The sequence below is a fragment of the Mesocricetus auratus genome, unplaced genomic scaffold (genome assembly GCF_017639785.1).
Source record: "Mesocricetus auratus isolate SY011 unplaced genomic scaffold, BCM_Maur_2.0 Super-Scaffold_100009, whole genome shotgun sequence".
NCBI classification, from domain to species: Eukaryota; Metazoa; Chordata; class Mammalia; order Rodentia; family Cricetidae; genus Mesocricetus; species Mesocricetus auratus.
Window position 1 is genome coordinate 50,936,268 of NW_024429193.1, and position 17,006 is coordinate 50,953,273.

At 47.0% G+C, this 17,006-nt stretch overlaps 1 protein-coding gene across 2 annotated transcripts in view; it reads right to left on the reverse strand.

Annotated features, from left to right (window-relative positions):
* The window catches only part of Kcnd3 (potassium voltage-gated channel subfamily D member 3), a 219,294-nt gene that overhangs the window by 15,444 nt on the left and 186,844 nt on the right, over nt 1–17,006 (reverse strand). The window lies entirely within an intron of this gene.

Consider the following 17,006-nt stretch of genomic DNA (forward strand, 5'->3'; position numbering starts at 1 on the left):
GAGCCAACTTCCCATAAAAAAGGGCCACACATGAGTGCATGATGACATTAAAAAAACTTGGTGGCAACCAGACCAAGAAAGACAAGCATTACATGTTCTCACTCATATATGGGTTTTAGCATCAAGTCTTAGTTTGCGTTTAATTTGGAGTATCTGGAGAATCCAGAAAACCAGAAAGGGACCATTGGTGTGGAGGGGGAAGACAGATCTTAAGGGAGGGAGGATAATGGCACATAGGTGATATGAATATGAATGGGGAAGGGGAACAACAGGGAGGGAAAGTGGGATGGGGAATAAAGGGGTAGGGAAGGAGGGGTGGGTGAGGGAAAACTAACTCCAAAGATGTTTGAAGAAACGATATGGCAACCTCCTATTTTATAACTTAAGTTACAAAAAAGTTTAATTGCAGTTATCTGCATAGGTATTAATGCTCCTCCCAGAAGCTACAGGTTGCCAAATAAAATACCCAGTGCTGAGTATAGGATATCTCTCTCTGAGCTGTCAGTTAAGTTGTCTTGGAGCTCCCCCACAACAACAAGAGATATTGCCATTGCTCTTGGTTCAACCTGGTAAGACTCTGTTGCTGAAGACACCATACACATTGGTCAAAAGCATGGAGAAATCAAGTTGGTACTGACCAGCAAGCTTCCTCCCTGCTGGCCAGCTTTCCGCATAGTGCTAGAAAGTGATCTGCAGGCTTCTGGGTGGGACTGGGGGAGTGGGAGGAGTCAATAACAACAGTCTTACTCAGTTGTGAACTCTGTGAACTCCAATAATGGCCAGCATGGCAAGATTCGCCCATGGATAACTAAGCAGAATGAATGTTATGGTGGCAACCAAGAACCTTTGTTTAGGTTTAAGGCCTGAACTACAGGAGTCCCCACTCCTAAAGAAGGATCTGTGGACATTTGACAGCTTTTGGTGGGGAGAGACAGTCTTCTGTGAAGATACGGCTCTTAGGTCAACCACAATCTAGAGGTGGCTCCACACCCATATGTATATGTGGATAGCACAAATTGGACAACACATACTTGGTTCTGTAAATTTGGCCAAGAACTCATGGCTGAGAAGCTCATAGGCCCCAGGTGTGAACTTACTGGTATTATTTCTCTAGATGGACACAGTCTCAGACTGCCCTCTAAATTCTTATCTCTATACTCATAGATTATTGAAGCTCTCAGACAACATTGGAGAAGTTTTCTTGTGAGTAGATGGTAGTTAATGGAGAAACTCACAACTGGTCAAAGTTCAGAGACTGTGGAGTGCTCAGCCACTAATAAGGTACCTATATCATATTTCCTCCCCAAGGCTCAGGGACTATCATGGATGAGGGGACAGGAAGACTATAAGACCCAGAGGTTGGTGAAGATTGAAGCAAGTATGTATTTTGACCATGACAGAATGGCAGCACTCATGAACTCACAGCAGCTATGCTTGCCTCCATAAGATCAAGCTAGCCAACTTTTTAGCATGGAGTGAGATGTGGTTCATGAGTCCCCACCCCTACCTGAGGAGATATGGATATCTGATGGCTTTGGAGGAGGGAGGGACAGTTAGTTTTATTTCAATCACAACCTACAGGTGGCCCCACACCCAGAAATATATGGACAGTACAGATTGGAATGGATGAACTATTAAATTAACAACAACCAAAAAAGGGGGTGGGGAGTTGGGGCAGGGAGGAATGTGGGGGATGTGCACTGGTTAGTTTTATGTCAACTTGACACAAGTTAAAGGCATTTTGGAAGAGGGATTCTCAATTGAGAAAGTACATCTAGGCAAGTCTGTATAGTGTTTTCTTGTGTGTTGCACCCTTCCCCCATGGGGGTCTGTTCACTGCTTGTAACTAGGAACTTTTAGCAAAATACTTCTTGTCCCCTCTTCCCAGTAAGGCCTGCATGCAAGTTCCTGTTTTCCATCCATCCTTTGTCTAAATGCTAATTCCTGTTTTTGGCCCACCCTTTGCCAGAGGGCCCTGGGAACATAGGCTTCTGACCTTGGTGTTTTTTCCACCATACCTGCCTTTGGTATCTAAGGCTCCACCCTTGTAATAATAAATGCCATTCTCCTTGTAAGAATGAGTTGCTACATCCTTAGCCCTTCACCTCGGATCATTGTGAAGTATTGTAGCGCTGCTCAAATACCGGTGGCTCGCTATACTTGTGATTGATGTGGGAGGGCCCAGCCTAATTTAGATAGTGCCAACCCTGGGTAGGGTGTCCTGAGTTGTATAACGAAGCAGGCTGAGCAAATCATAAAGAACAAGCCAGTAAGCAGTGTTCCTTTATGGCTTCTGCTTCGGTTCCTGCCTTCAGGTTCCTGTCTTGAGTTTCTATCTTGACTTCCTTCTGTGATGGAGTGTGACCCAGCAATTGTGAGCTGAAATAAATCCTTTCCTCCCCAAGTTTTTTGATCATAGTGTTATATTGCATCAATAGAAACTCTAACAAGACAGGGTGGATCTGGATAAATATGATCAAAATATATTATATGGAATTCTCAAAGAATTAAAATATTTATTTAAAATCATAACAACTCTTTGGCATGTGGCTGTTTCCATGAAGAGAACAGAGGTAAGCGCTGTGGTCAAGAAAGGCCTCCACTGAGACGAGATGTAAGATGTAACTTCCAGTCACATAAAACAACTCAAACTGGGTGTACTTAGCAGAAGGATGGGAAAGTAAAGAGTCCTTGGTAATAAAAATAGTTCATTCCAGAAATTGTCAAGGGGCCCTCAGGGTTGCACCCACAGAGGGAGCGTTATAACTGGAGACTACGGAGACAGGCAGGACACAGCATTCAGTGTCCAGTATGTGGTGGTGAGGGGTTTGGATCAGAGTCCAAGCACACGAGGAGCCACAGGTAAGTTTGAAACAGAAGAGCAACAGGCTCTCATGTCTGATAACAAAGGTAAAAAATAAACTCAGCATCTGCTCATGTGAAGATTGTAACTTACAAAGCTCTTAGGGGTTTACCTTACATGAGCCTACAAGTTCTCGCATCTTCAAATTCTTTGCCCTGTTGTACACATGCAGGAACTGAAATCTGGGGACCTTGCGTGCCTTGGCTGTTACTTAGCTGGGATGAAGCCTGTCCCCTTGAGTTTATCTCCTTTCTACCAACCATACTGTCATAGAGATAGATGCACATGGTCTCTAACACTCAACCCCTTTAGCCACTTTGGAATATTGCTGGACTCTTCAGTTTGGAATTCTCTCAAGTCCTTCACATCCTTGGGATCAATGTGGCCCTTGCTCAGTCCCAGGCAGGCTGGCTCAAGTGTCCTTCCTGGAATCAATGAGATGCTCTCCACAGAGGATATATTTTGCTTCCTCTTTACTAAGATAACTCAAAGACCTTATGAAGGAAAGAACTGTGAGCCCTTTGTGTCTATAGCAGAAACAGCCTCAAAATGTCCAGAAATCTTTACTACAAAAAAGATGAAACTTAAAGGTACTGATTCTGAGGGGACCCAGGTGTCCTGGGTTTCCATGGAGGATGTGGAAGGGAACAGGTTAGCTATGTTGAAAGCCTAAGGTCCTTACCTGGACACTTGAGAATTGTGGGCAGGGCAGGTGTTGGGTGAATGAATAAATGATTGAATGGCTTCAGGGAAGTTCCTCAAAACCTTATGTAGCAGACTCCAAGGACCATTTTCCTCTCATCATTCAGGAGCCAGAGTTCCAGCACACACTACCATTAGGACCTGCTCCCATCCTTTTGTGACCACATTTGCCTCTCTAGCCTTGACACTCAGGAAGGTAGGGAGGTCAAGAGCTTGGATTTTTCACTAAGATGATCTGATTCAACACACTCCTAGGCCACCATTAGATAACTGTGTGATCTTGGAGGGTCATTACTTTGGGCCTCACTTCCCTTTATAAAATGAAAATAATAAAAGCAATCAATGTTAGAATCTCACTGTGATAGATGTAGCCTATAAACTTTAAACTCGCTAGCTTTTCCTGCAGGCATTCTAGAAAACATGATTTCTGTCGGGGCTGGGGGATGGTGGTGCTCTAAAAAACAGTTCATTGTTTCAAATCTACATAATCCTAGTGATGGAGGCAAGCAACTTCCATGCTCTAGATTGTGTTAGTTGAGATTTTCAGATGACATGATTGACTGAAAGGTACCGGTGGGTCCACAGCCACCAATGTAAGTAAAGATGGCAGGGGGACGGAAGACTAGAGCCAGGAAGGCTGCATTTGAGAGTGGCCGAGGCTGGTGAAAATGCTAAGTAAAACACAGTGGTTGTTTTAAACATTTGAAGACAGGACAAGGTTGGGGGAGCTATACCCACTGCTGGGCAGATGGTCTGAGGGAGCAGATGATGGAGAAAACAGAATGAGTCCACTCCTAGGGACTTCTGCCTTCTCTGTTACAGGAATGCATTTCCTCTGACGAAAGCTGGGACTGAAATGGATCGGAGGGGTCTGGAGCCTGGAGTCTGGGAGGGAGAGTGGACAAGAGCCTGGTGGACTCAGTGGATCCCCATCAGAGGTGCTCATGGCCTTGCCCCGAAGATAGGAGAGAGTACAAGTGGGGCTGCAGACCCACTGCCTGTGATCTCTGATCGCAGTACAGCAGAGAAACACCAAGAAGCCAGAGCTGGAAGGTGGCTTTGTTGGTATTTTCACAGCGAGAAAGCAGACCAACGGGCTTGGCATCCATCACTTCTGCTATCAGATTGCTGGCAGAATTCAAAAGCAGATTATTAAGCGGACAGCTTGTGAACGCTTGGAAAATAAGCTGTGTTTGGTTTGTTATGCACACATCTTGCCAACTTAACCTTATTTCTTGTCTTGAGAGTGAGGTTAACCGGCTGGTGGATCAGGGGATGGCTAGAGGCCCATTGTCAAGACTTTGCAGGATGCCTTCTTGCCCCAGTTCTTCGTGTCCTTGACAAGCTGGAGGAAGTGGTATGGATGGAGGAGTGGTTAGGAGGGGCCGAGTGACCATCTCTAGCCTTCTGGCACCTTTTCAAGATAACCAACAGCGCTCCTATGCCAGCAAAGGAAGCACATGGCTCTGTTAGGAGGGCTTCCTTTAGTGAAGGAGTAAATATCAAGAAAATAAAGAAGGGATCTAAAACTAAGTTTCCAGTGGTGTGTCCAGAACCTTCCAGCAACTTGTATAAAACCAGAGGGAGGCAGCATGACCTAATAATTGAGAGAAGAGCTGGAATCAGATCCGGGTTATACCCTGTGACTGACTAACTAGTTAAATGACCCTGGGCAGTATTTAACCTGAGCCTGTGCCACCTACGGGATGGGCTTCATATCCTCAGAACCATGAGAATAATTCAGAAAAAATGTTTAGGTTTGTGCTTGAGTGATTGTTAATTGTCTACAGAGTGATGAACTTGTTTTTCTGTTCAGTCTACCCTGTGCCCCTCACTCACCAATATGAAAAGAACCCTGTTTAGAAAAGCTGCCAATCACACACTGGCCATACTATTCTCATGCTCTTTGGTGATAGCAAGTTCAAAATAAGGCATCTTCCCTAAGCTGGGCCAATGAGTTTCCACCCTAGATTTATTTCCAGGCACTCTACTGAGATACAGTTAGCACACTATAAAATTCACTATGCAAGCTGTATATTTCATCAGTTTCTAGTACAGGTGCCCAGTTGTGCTTCTACTACCCAGGAAGCAAATCCAAGGTGAAACATCCTAAGAAGTATACTGTACCTGCGCTATACCTGAAGCCCCTAACTTGAGAATATTTTCATTCCTTTCTTCCTCCTTCTCTCCCTTCTCCCTTTATTCTTCTGTTTTAAAGTTCTCTCTCTCTCTCTCTCTCTCTCTCTCTCTCTGTGTGTGTGTGTGTGTGCATGCGTGCTTGTTGGAGAATGAACTCAAGGCTTCCTGCATGCTACACAAACATCCTACCATTGAGCTATATCCCACCCATGGGACTTTATCTTATAACCCACCAAAACCACACATTCATTAGCAGTCTCAGACTATGCACATCCCACTGGTGCTGTCTCTGTAGCTTTCCCTGCTTTGGACGTTTCACCCATGAACCACAGAACTCATGGTCTTTGTGTCTGACTTCTTTTTACTCAGCATGTTCAAGACTCAACCATGCGCTAGCATGCATCAAAACCTCCTCACTCCTTTTTATGTCTCACTCATATTCACTGTGAGAATAGGTCACATGTCGTTACCTGATTCTTATTCATCAGCTGACATCACTGTCAGCTTCTTCATAATAGGTGAACAATCATGTGTTAACTTTAACATGACTCTGTTTTCATGAGCTAGGTGAAGAAGAATGCTTCTTCATAAAGGTGAACAATCATGTGTTAACTTTAACATGACTCTGTTTTCATGAGCTAGGGGGGGTCACATGGTGATGCTTATCAGGGTGAGGTACTGCCAGACTGTTTTGCACAGGATAACATTTTATAAGCTCATCAGTGATGAATATGGGGTCTGATGTGTCCTTCTCTAAGATAACACTGTTATTTTTTGTCTTTGTGATGATGGCTTCTGTAGCGGCATCTCAGTGCTGTTTGATTTGTGTTTTCCTGATGGCTTCTGATGCTGGCGTCTCTCTACCTTCTCTGGGTTGTACCCAGTAGCACCCCTCACATTAGCATACCACTATGTGCTAATTGAGTTTGTTGAAAGTGTTCTCTGGGAGTGAGGAGGCCCTCCCTTGTCTTCTGCAAAATTCTCTGTCCTGGGACAGGCTGCCTCTTCCTAACTCTGTAACAAGGAGAAAGAAAACACCAAAATTGCTAAGGGGTTTAAAGCATTGTGTCTTTGAGAATAGCTAGAAGATAAGTTATTTCCAACTGATGTTGTTATTGTTTATTTCATGATATTGAATGCACACAGTGGGAACAGGGAGCAGAAACCCATCCATGGAGAAGATGGAAAGGTCCTTCTGCCCAAGACTCTCTCAACCAGGGACTGCCTCAGTTTCCCTAGTCTGTTTCTGTTGGGTGAGTGTAAGTACTCAACGTGATGACGTTATTTCTCTGTTGCTATTTGTTCTTTTACTTGGAAGCCTCAGCTGAGGGGACACTCTGCTCTGTCCAGGAAGCTCTTAATCAAGAACTCCAGCTGGCTGCCTCCGCAGAGCTTTCCCAGTCAATTTCTGCTGGATGTTTGCAAGCCCTCGGTTTGATGCTTTTACCTATTGTTCGCTTTCTCAGTCGATTTGATGTTGTTTTGCCATCTATCTGCTGTTTCAGTCTATCTGTTCCTTGCTATTTACTCCTTTTTCCTTTTGCTCGCTGCATTCTCCATAAACCCACTCATTCAAAACCATAAGCATGGCTATTGTAGATTATTCTTGGACTGTACAGAATATACCTTTGGGACCAGACCAATCTCTCTTAAAGAGTTTGAAGCTTTGAAAAGCCAGTCTCTGGAGCTATTGGCAGCTGTGCGTTCTGCTGTGGGGGAACACCACATTCCTGTTGGGACGGAAAGGGGCTGAGGCACAGAAAGAGAGCGAAGGTGGAGTACGGATGGAGCTGTGACCCTAGCTGTCACCGAGGGCCGGCTGCACCCTTGACTCTCCACGTCTCAGCTGTTCTGTCCGCGCCCCCACCCACGCTGATCCAGCTCATTAGCGGGTTTGCTTACTCTTCTTTCATTTGGATCCACTAAAGCTGAAGGCAGAGAGGCTGCCACTACTGATTGTTCTTAAGTTTTTCAAATTTCTAATTGACAGAGTCACTATGCAGTGGAGTCTTTAGGAGTCAAGGGGTTTTAACAGGTTGTAATCCCGGGTGAAATCAGCCAGATTAATTTCAATACAGATCAATGATACCACCAGAATTTGATTCAAATAATCAATGACTTACATAGCTGATGAGAATATACATTAAAAAAGCAATCACTAGGAAATATAACTTCAGCACCTGCCATCAATGTAAGAGCTTCTCAACTCCTAACGCCATCTTAGGCTGGACTGACAGGAGAACAGATCCCAGGAAGACGGTTCAGAGACTGGTTCTCCTCCACTCCTGGTGCACACCACTGCATCTCCAGGCTGTTACAGGCCAGGAACCTTACATACTCCTTACATACCTATAGGAGAACCGCCCGACGGAATCCCACACAGAGGTGGCTAGGATGGAGAGCGTTGTGGAAGTATTACCTGTTAACATGGGACACTTTGCCTGAAGGAGTGGGACTGGAGAGGAAAATTATGGAGTGAAGGGGTGAACTGGAAGTCGTACTTGGTGAGGCCTTTATACAATACCTGTGGAGCTCATGGCAACCCACAGTCTCAGGCAGGGAGGAGCCTAAAGAGGACAAGACCATGCTCAAGGTCAGTCGGGTAGCAAGAGGCAGAATGCTGGGGTTAAACCTGGGCTATTTCCCATAGTCCTCCTTTGTCCTTTACTTCTGCTCTCCCAGGTCAGTCGGGTAGCAAGAGGCAGAATGCTGGGGTTAGACTTGGGCTATTTCCCATAGCCCTCCTTTGTCCTTTACTTCTGCTCTCCCAGGTAGAAGAAGAAAGAAAGGAGGAAATGGCTTTGGGGGAGCCGATGGCCCAGGAAGAGCCCTCTAAGGACTCAGCTGGAATGGGCTCCCTTTCTCCATCCTAACTCCATGCCCCCAGTAGTAGCAGTATGGTGTAGTGGTCAAAAGCATATGGGTCCTAACTGCCAGCCTGCCTGCTGAGGGCCCAGCTCCTGGCTTTGCCACTGGCTGATGGCTTTGGGCATATTACTTTCCTTCTCTTTCCTTGGCTTCCTGGCATTTGCAGAACAGTGGAGTGAATGAGTTTCTATTTGTGAAAGTGCTCGGTCTTCACAGGTCTTTATCAAGTACATCCTGGACTCAGGTCACTGTTATTTTTAGACTGAACTTCTGCAGAGGCCTGTAAACATGGCTTCTTATGTCTGCTTCCTTTCTCCTTTGAGACACAAAGATGCCTGTGCTCAAAATGCAAATCGACGGATGTCATCCCCCTGCCCAAAGTGTTGTTTTTTGTTTTGTTTTTGTTTTTGTTTTTTTTTTCCAAGACAGGGTTTCTCTGTGGCTTTGGAGGCTGTCCTGGAACTTGCTCTTGTAGACCATGCTGGTCTCTGAACTCACAGAGATCCGCCTGCCTCTGCCTCCCTAGTGCTGGGATTAAAGGCATGCGTCACCACTGCCTCGCTCAAAGTGTTTTAAGAAATGTTTGTGGAACACGTAGGAAACGTATAAAGACCATGTGTGGCAGTGATGCAGAGGCAGCATGCATGTCACTTAACAGCCAAAGGTGTGGTAATGACCCTGATGGCCAGGGGCAAGTGTCCTCCTGGGAAGATGTGCCGGGCATGGGGGGCAGTTAGTAATAGTTCTCTGAGTCCCAGTGGAAACATGTGGCCTGCTTTCTCTGTGGAATTTCAGGAGAGGGAATGAAGGAAAAGGAAGTTAGGAAAGTCAGAGCCTAGAAAACCATCTAGTCCCAGAGCCCCATCTCTGTTGCAAGCTCACCCCAACACCATCCTGGCTACGCAGGTGGGGACTATAGGAGTATGAAAGTCTTTCTGGGGGCATGTGAAATGGCTCAGTGGGTAAAGGTGTTTGCTGCCAAACCTGACACCTGAGTTCAATTCACATGGTAGGAGGGAAAAATGACTCGATCAAGTTGTCCCTCTGACTTCCACATGGGTGCTCTGGTCCCCAATAAACAAACAAGTATAAAAACATGTAAAACAAAGGCGATGTTCTAGGCACAGGACTTAGGACTCCACCTAGACCCTCTAGGATGGGGCCACCTGCCAGCGCTGCACAGGTGAGCATCCAGGGCTGCACAGGTGAGCATCCAGGACTCACTTCTCTCCGCTCCCTGCCCCCTCTCTCAGCATGTCCTCAGTAATCCACAGTGATGTCTGGGCTGCGGCAAGAGCAGGGAAGCTTACCTCCCTAATACGGGAGGCTAATTAATTTGTATTAGGGCTTAGGGATAATTAAACTTTTTATCTGAACTTAAGCTGCACAAACCACCCTCCTTGTACAGTTAATTGCGCCTTCACTTCCTCCTCCAGGTGCCAGGAGATAAGTACAGCTGAGCTCCTGGCTGTTTCTGCCTGCCTCTCAGGTAGGGCCAGAAGACCTTTCGGGGGAGTCCACTGCTACTGGATGCCAAGGCACCATCCCTTTAGTGCTCCACTGTAGGAGCTCAGTCAAGGAGGCACATCCCTGATGTATTTTTATGAGGAGGAAGTCTTGACTCTGCTGCCACACAGGCTCCCGAATCCACCCTCTTCTCTGAGAAGCAATGAGATGGGCTTCCTCTGTGGGTGGGGTCAGGAATAGGGCTGGCTGGGTCACCATGGCAAACCCTGGGAACTTCAGACCTCTTGGCTTCCTCCAAGTGCAGAGCTAAAGGACAATGCAATGGTAGATGACCCCATAGGACAATAAGCACATCAGAAACATAAGCCTGGGCTGCCTTCTCTTGGTAAACATTGCTTCTCCCATAAAGCATTGTAGTTGAGATGTGGATACTTAAGTTCTTCTGCCCTGTCTGACACATCAGGCATCACTTCATTTGTTCCTCCCAGCAACCCTAAGAAGGAGATGCATTATTATTCTCATGTTGCAGATGGAGAAATCAAAAAGCATCCCCAAGGTCATCTGGCTGGCCAGCTGCAGAACTGGGATATGGGAGGGTCTCTTTGACTCCATAGTCCCTGCCCACAACTGCTACTAACTGCAAAGCTGTGGTCTTGAGGGGCCGACATGGCTGGTGGCAGCCAGGCCAGGGAGTAAGAGGGAAAATTCTTAGAAGGGACTCCTGAGGGGCTTGGAAAATGAAGCAAATGCTCCCTTAACTGAAAACACACCCTGCTGCTCATGTCTCCATGAGCTCCATGAGCTCCATGAGCTCATTTGTGCTCATCTGCTAACTGGGCCCTGGCTCCAACCAGGGGCAGAAAGACTGGGCTGCATCTGTGGCCCTAACACCCACTTGGAGTAGACCCACAGAGGAGAGCTGAGATTCAGAGAGGGGCCACAGCAGTGATGGCAGCAACCGCTCAGCAAAATTTTTTTGTGTGTGTTTGTTTAATTTATATTTTTGTTTCAGAGTTTGTCTTTGTTTTTGATACAGAGTATTGTATAGCCCAAGCTGACTTGAACTCATTTTGTAGCTGAGGCTCGCTTTAAATTCTTGACCCTCCTGACTCCATCTCCCAAGTGTCAAGATGATCTGGCGATGATCCATTTTCACTGGGCATCAGCTGGGTCATTTAGTCCCCAGCAGCCTTTCTTCTGAGGTAAGTTAACAACACACTTGGGATCACCATGCTGGCACCGAAAACCAGGTTGGCTGATTTCAGGACACCCTTGTCCTCACTGTGCCTTCCTGTAGGAAAGGAGAGATGAGCCCAAGGAGAAAGGATAGCCTAGAGAGAGGAAGAGAAGATGGTAAGGGTGGAGCCAAGGAAGCCCAGTGGAAGGCTCTGGCTGCTGAGGGGAATGTTCTCAGCCCATCCACACAGACCATAGAGAAGGAGCTGTGCCAATTTCTAGGCCATTTGCTGTGTTAGTGTTGCTAGACAGAGTTACCACCAGTCATAGATGCAGGGTCATGGCAAGAGATGGGTGACGGTCTTAAGCCATGGCAATGATTTCCTTGCTTTGCTGGAACAAAAGTGACACCCCAAACCAGGGTTTCAAACGTTAGTGTACATGAGAACTGCCTAAAAGCTGTAAGTAGGCTCTAGTCACTGACCTCTGATTCTGGAGCTCTGTGGGAGCACCGGAGAACCTGCACTTGAGGTTCCTAGGTGACACTGATGTTGGTGATTTGGGAACCATACAACCCTGAACCACACATTTATAGGCTCAGCATGTCAGAGGGCAGGGTCTGTAGCCATCAGCTTCTGGCCATATAAGTCACTGTGCAAATGAGGAAACTAAGAAAGTTTGTGAGTTAGAGGACAGCCTGCCTGATGGTCCAGAGTGATTTGTTGCCAACAGCATTTGATGCACACACTAACTCAGATACACATATGCACACACATATACAGATAGACAAACACACGTGGACACAAGTGCAGACACATCCACAAATAAACATAGATGACACACAATAAACACAGACAGATACACAGACACGCAAAACCGGCCCCCTTTTCTCCCTTTCTTTTGCTGCACATGCTTCTGCAACACTAGAAAGTCTGCTCCCAATGCTGCAGACATTTCCATGACCTCTAACCTCCCTCCAAGTCCTTCTCTCCACTGAGAATGATGTGTTCTGGCAGCTCGCACTCATATTTCCAGATGTTGTCCAAATGTCACCTCCTCAAGCTCCCCTTGACTTGGCAGTCAACATAGCAGTCACTCCTGTCTTCCACGTCAGCCAGGGCATTCACTCCTTTATGCCCTAAGAGACATGGCAAAATATCGATTTTCCCCATTAGCTAAGAGCAATCTGAGGGTGGGACTATGCATCTCAGGATCCCTGGTGCCCAATATGATGCATGGTGCACAGTAAGGATTCAACAGTTCACAAGAGCAAGCTCCTCCTCCTATGTGGTTCCATGAACCGAGGTCTTACACAAGCCTGCAAGCTCCAGGAAGGCAGAGATATGTACAGCTGTACCTAGCAGAAGACAGACACTCATGATACTTGCTGAATGAGTGAAGAAACTATAAACATATTTTTAGTGGGACTTTTCTTTCAGCCAACTAGAACACCAGAGGGATCTACTGCTACAGGATGTCTACTTCCTTAATATATTTAAGTAAATTTTTATTTATTCACTTGTATTTGTATGTATGTGTGTGTCTACCTGAATTTATGTGCACCATGTACATGAGGATGCCAAGAAAGTCAAAAGAGGGTGTTGGATCCCCTGGAGCTGGAGTGACACATGGCTGTGAGCTATTTGACACAGGTTCTGGGAATCTCAACTATGTCCTTACAAAAGTAGTAAGCACTCTTAACTTCTGTGATATCTCTCCAGTTTCCTGGATATACTTTTTGATGAGATGCACGGTTCATTTGAAGTAGAGAAAAATCTGACTCTAATAAAAAGGAACCAACCACAAGGCAGAATCAAGAATCACAGCTGGAGGAGTGAGCAGGGAGCAGAGGGAACACGGCTGCTCCGAGGCATATGTCAACAAGAGCTCAGTGATCTGTAGTTTGTTTCTGGGCCAACAGCAACAAAGGACTACAGAAAACTAAGTTCAATCCTGGGAGTGGGCTGAATGGCTCCCAGATGGTAAACCATATTTGAATTCTTCCCACAGGTAGACTTTTTAACCTGGGCCTCCAGAATTCCCACACACCAAGAAAACAAAAGCCACCAAGAAAACAGGCAGCCATGAGTGAGGGCTAACAGAAAAAAGTAGGTTCAGACATCTCAATTCAAGGCTTCAGACACCCCCATCCATGGGTTCAGACACCCCATCCAGGTCTTCAGACACCCCCATCCGTGGGTTCAGACACCCCGTCCAGGTCTTCAGACACCTCCATCTGTGGGTTCAGACATGACACCCCCATCCATGGGTTCAGACACCATGTCCAGGCCTTCAGAGACCCTGTCCACGCCTTCAGACACCCTGTCCAGGGATTCTGATACTACTGCTATTGATACAGAGTAGATATCTATGAAATGTTCTTTGAAGCAAAACCAAAACTGGACTCATAAAGATGAGCAAGAGTAGAATACTCTCCGGCAACTCAGGGCAGGGGCTCCAAAACCAGCACTTCCAGAAAGGTGCTTGGTTCCCTGGTCAGCAATGCTAGACAGGAGCTTGACCTTCTTGCTCACTGAGCACCGGCCCAAAGGCCATAGGTGGGGGTTGGGACTAGAACTCCAGTCCACTGCTCCCTTCTTGTGGACAGCTTTGGAACTGGATCTCTAGATTTCCATGTGAAAATAAACTATCTCTGATCCTGAGTTTCAGCCCATCATCTAAGTAATTTTAGTTACCTCTTCAGGGTGGGGGAATGGCACAGAAAATTCCTTCTGGTCAATAGTAAAAACCTAACATTCTGGATGACCCAGCTCTGGGACCACCCTTAAGGAAGGGGTGCTGGCCTTGTGCCATGATGAAGAGACAGCTGGAATTGGCCCTTGGATGAGATGACATGCTTTTCTTCATCAGAATTCCAGTCCCTTAGTGCAGTCTCTATTAAAACGCCATGAGGTTCTGTTGGGTGCAACTTTTCCTTTTCTTTTTTTCTGTCTCCTTCCTTCAGATGCTGAGCAGAACTTTTTCTGATACCCAGTTTTTACCCTTTGTCTAAAGCCCTTCCCTTGGACCACATGGCTTCCTGCCTCTATATGGTTGACCTCGTGCCAGCTTCACTCAGACAGCTCAGCCGTTCCCCATTCTCACAGTCCAGACAGCTGTGGAGATTTATATAGCTTGCCTCCTCTGGAGTTTCTTTTTAAATTCTAATGAAGTTGTTTTTGAGCGTCAGCCAGCCAGCCAGCCAACCAACCAACCAACCAACTAACCAACCAACCAACCAACCAACCTGTCAAGACCCACTAGGACAATGTGAAAAAGAGTCAGTCTGAGGTTCTAGTGAAAAGTTAAAAATCCCCAAATCAGTAGGACTGAGTATAATGCTATACACTGACTGGCTATCCTTGCTGGGTTCTTCTATAGGAGAACTTCTCTTCCCAACCTAGTTCTTGAGGACTCTCAGGTTGTCACTTGTTCCAGGACTTGAGCTCATGTCTACTGTGACTTGTGGGAAAGCAGTAAAGATCAGTGTGTGTGTGTGTGTGTGTGTGTGTGTGTGTGTGTGTGTGTGTCTGTAACCTTGTCTCTGAATGAGGCAACCAGGGTAGACACACTGCAGAGTCGAACAAAGCTGGATTACTACAGAAACACTACAGTCTCTTTGGGTCTCCTGAGAAGCAAACTGACATGGAACAGTAGAGATGGGGATGGACAGCAAACCAATGTGAGAACCAGATGGGAATGGAATAGTAAGTGCCACCCATCCATCTGTAGCTAGAAACTGAGAAGAGACACAGTCCAGCAATCACATACACTACTGGTCTCCCCTCAATGAGAGGGTATTGGGGTGGGAGCTGGGATGATGATGACACTTAAGTGTCTAGGCTGTTGTTCCCTGGCCCCGGCTGTGCTTGCCAGAGACATTTGTACTTGGAGGAAGAAGTAATAGAAGGAAGGGCTGAGGTCCCAGAGGCCAAGAAGCCCTTTAGCTCCTGCCTGGGCTCATCAGGATAGATGCCACTTAGGGCGGCAGGGCAAGTGGGGTCAAGCCATATTGTCGTGTCCACAACCCCAATCTTGATCAGCATACTTTTGTGGAAACTGTACTTGCTTAGTTTATCTTTCCCAACCTCAGGTCCTAGGAAACCTTTTTCCATCATCTTCTTACACTCCTGAGAGTAGGGATTGACCCAGAAGAGCTGCGAGGAACAGCGTACGTCTGGTGGAATCACTCCCTTAGAGACCTTGTCCCAAAGGCATGCACCATCTGCTTCTCTTCCTCCATATGGGCATTACAGACACCCTTCTCCCTGGGTCAGATGCTCGGCCTTCTGTCACCTTGGGCCCGCAAGCACCTCAGAAACGGATGTGCTAGCGCGTCTCCACAGGACAAGCCTGGGCGTCTCCACAGGACAAGCCTTGGCTACAAGCATGGTGGGCATGTGATTCAGACGGGGATGAAGGCTCTTGGAACTATGCAACAGAGGCATGGTGGAGCCAAATCAGACATCTCGGGTGAAGCACTGAGGTTAAAGTTCGTAGGGTAATAGAGAGCGAGGCTGCAGATGCTGGGCTAGATAGGCAGTATGCCCAAGGGACTTCTTACGTACTATTTGTTGATATGAAGCTTATCAAGCTCCAGTCTAGCCTCAGTTAGCACACACCTGATTCTGTTTTCTCTGATTCTAGCTGAGTGGGTAGAGGCAGGCAGGAGGCAAAAGCAGGCAAGATGTAGCTCCTTGGGATAAGAGGGGTCAAGTCAAATTAAAACGCTAAGCAGTCGGCCGTCTGATCCTGCGTAAGGTCACCTGGTATCACTCTCTACACGCACTGTGTTTCCCTGCCCAGGCTTTAGTATCTAGTCTGCATCCTTCTCCTCTGCTCTGAGCTACTCTGGGACCACCTTCTGCCTTCTTGGGAGTTCTCCTCTCCCCTCTTCTCCAGTCCCCACCTTCTGAGGACCAGTTCTTCCCCTCCCACTAAGCTACATCTGACTCAGTCCTGCCACTGAGTCAGAAAACTCAGCCACCCTCCCTAGACCCTCTATAGCTCTGTCCTGGTGGACTAGTGTCAGATAGGCCTGTGTGGAAGCCAATTTCCCTCTCCTCCTCCCTCCCTCCCTCCCTCCCTCCCTCCCTCCCTCCCTCCCTCCCTCCCTCCCTCCCTCCCTCCTTCTCCACTCTCTCCAGTTGACAGATTTCCAGCACTCACAAGCTTCCTGGGTCTCATTTCCTTAATCTGAAAAATGAACAACAGTAACTTTCTTCACAGGGTTTTTATGAAAGACGAGATCATCACAGCATTTTTTTTTGATCTGGGAAGTGAAAGACAGCATTTAGTTACCCTGTATGAAGTAATCCGGGCCACCATTAGACAGTCCCCACTGTCCATCTTTAGCTTACAGCTGTGAGTTCCTGTTCTGCCTTGGGGAACTCCAGAGCATGTCTGTCCCTCTCCCAACACCACGGTGGTTCTTTCAGTTCCTCAGGCATAGTCTGGCTCCTCATCACTTTGGGCAGAACGGCCTCTGGCCGTTTCCCAGTTGCCTGCTCCCTCTTTCCTGCAGCTCTCAGCTCTGTATAATGTAGCTCTGGAGGCAGAGGCCACATGCAAGCCTCTAGCTGTGTGACTTGAGGGCAGCGATGGTCTCCAAGCTTCAGCAACACCCAGGGATCTCATTGGAGCAGTTGAGTGATGTTGGGCCCCTGCCTTTCTGGCTAGCAGAAGCGAGCTCCACCAGGGCAGACCTAGCACAGTGTAATGCCATCGCCCAGAAGAGGGCTCCACAAGTCTGCATTGCTTCCGTGCTTGCTGGGCGCATGGCCAGCTCTTT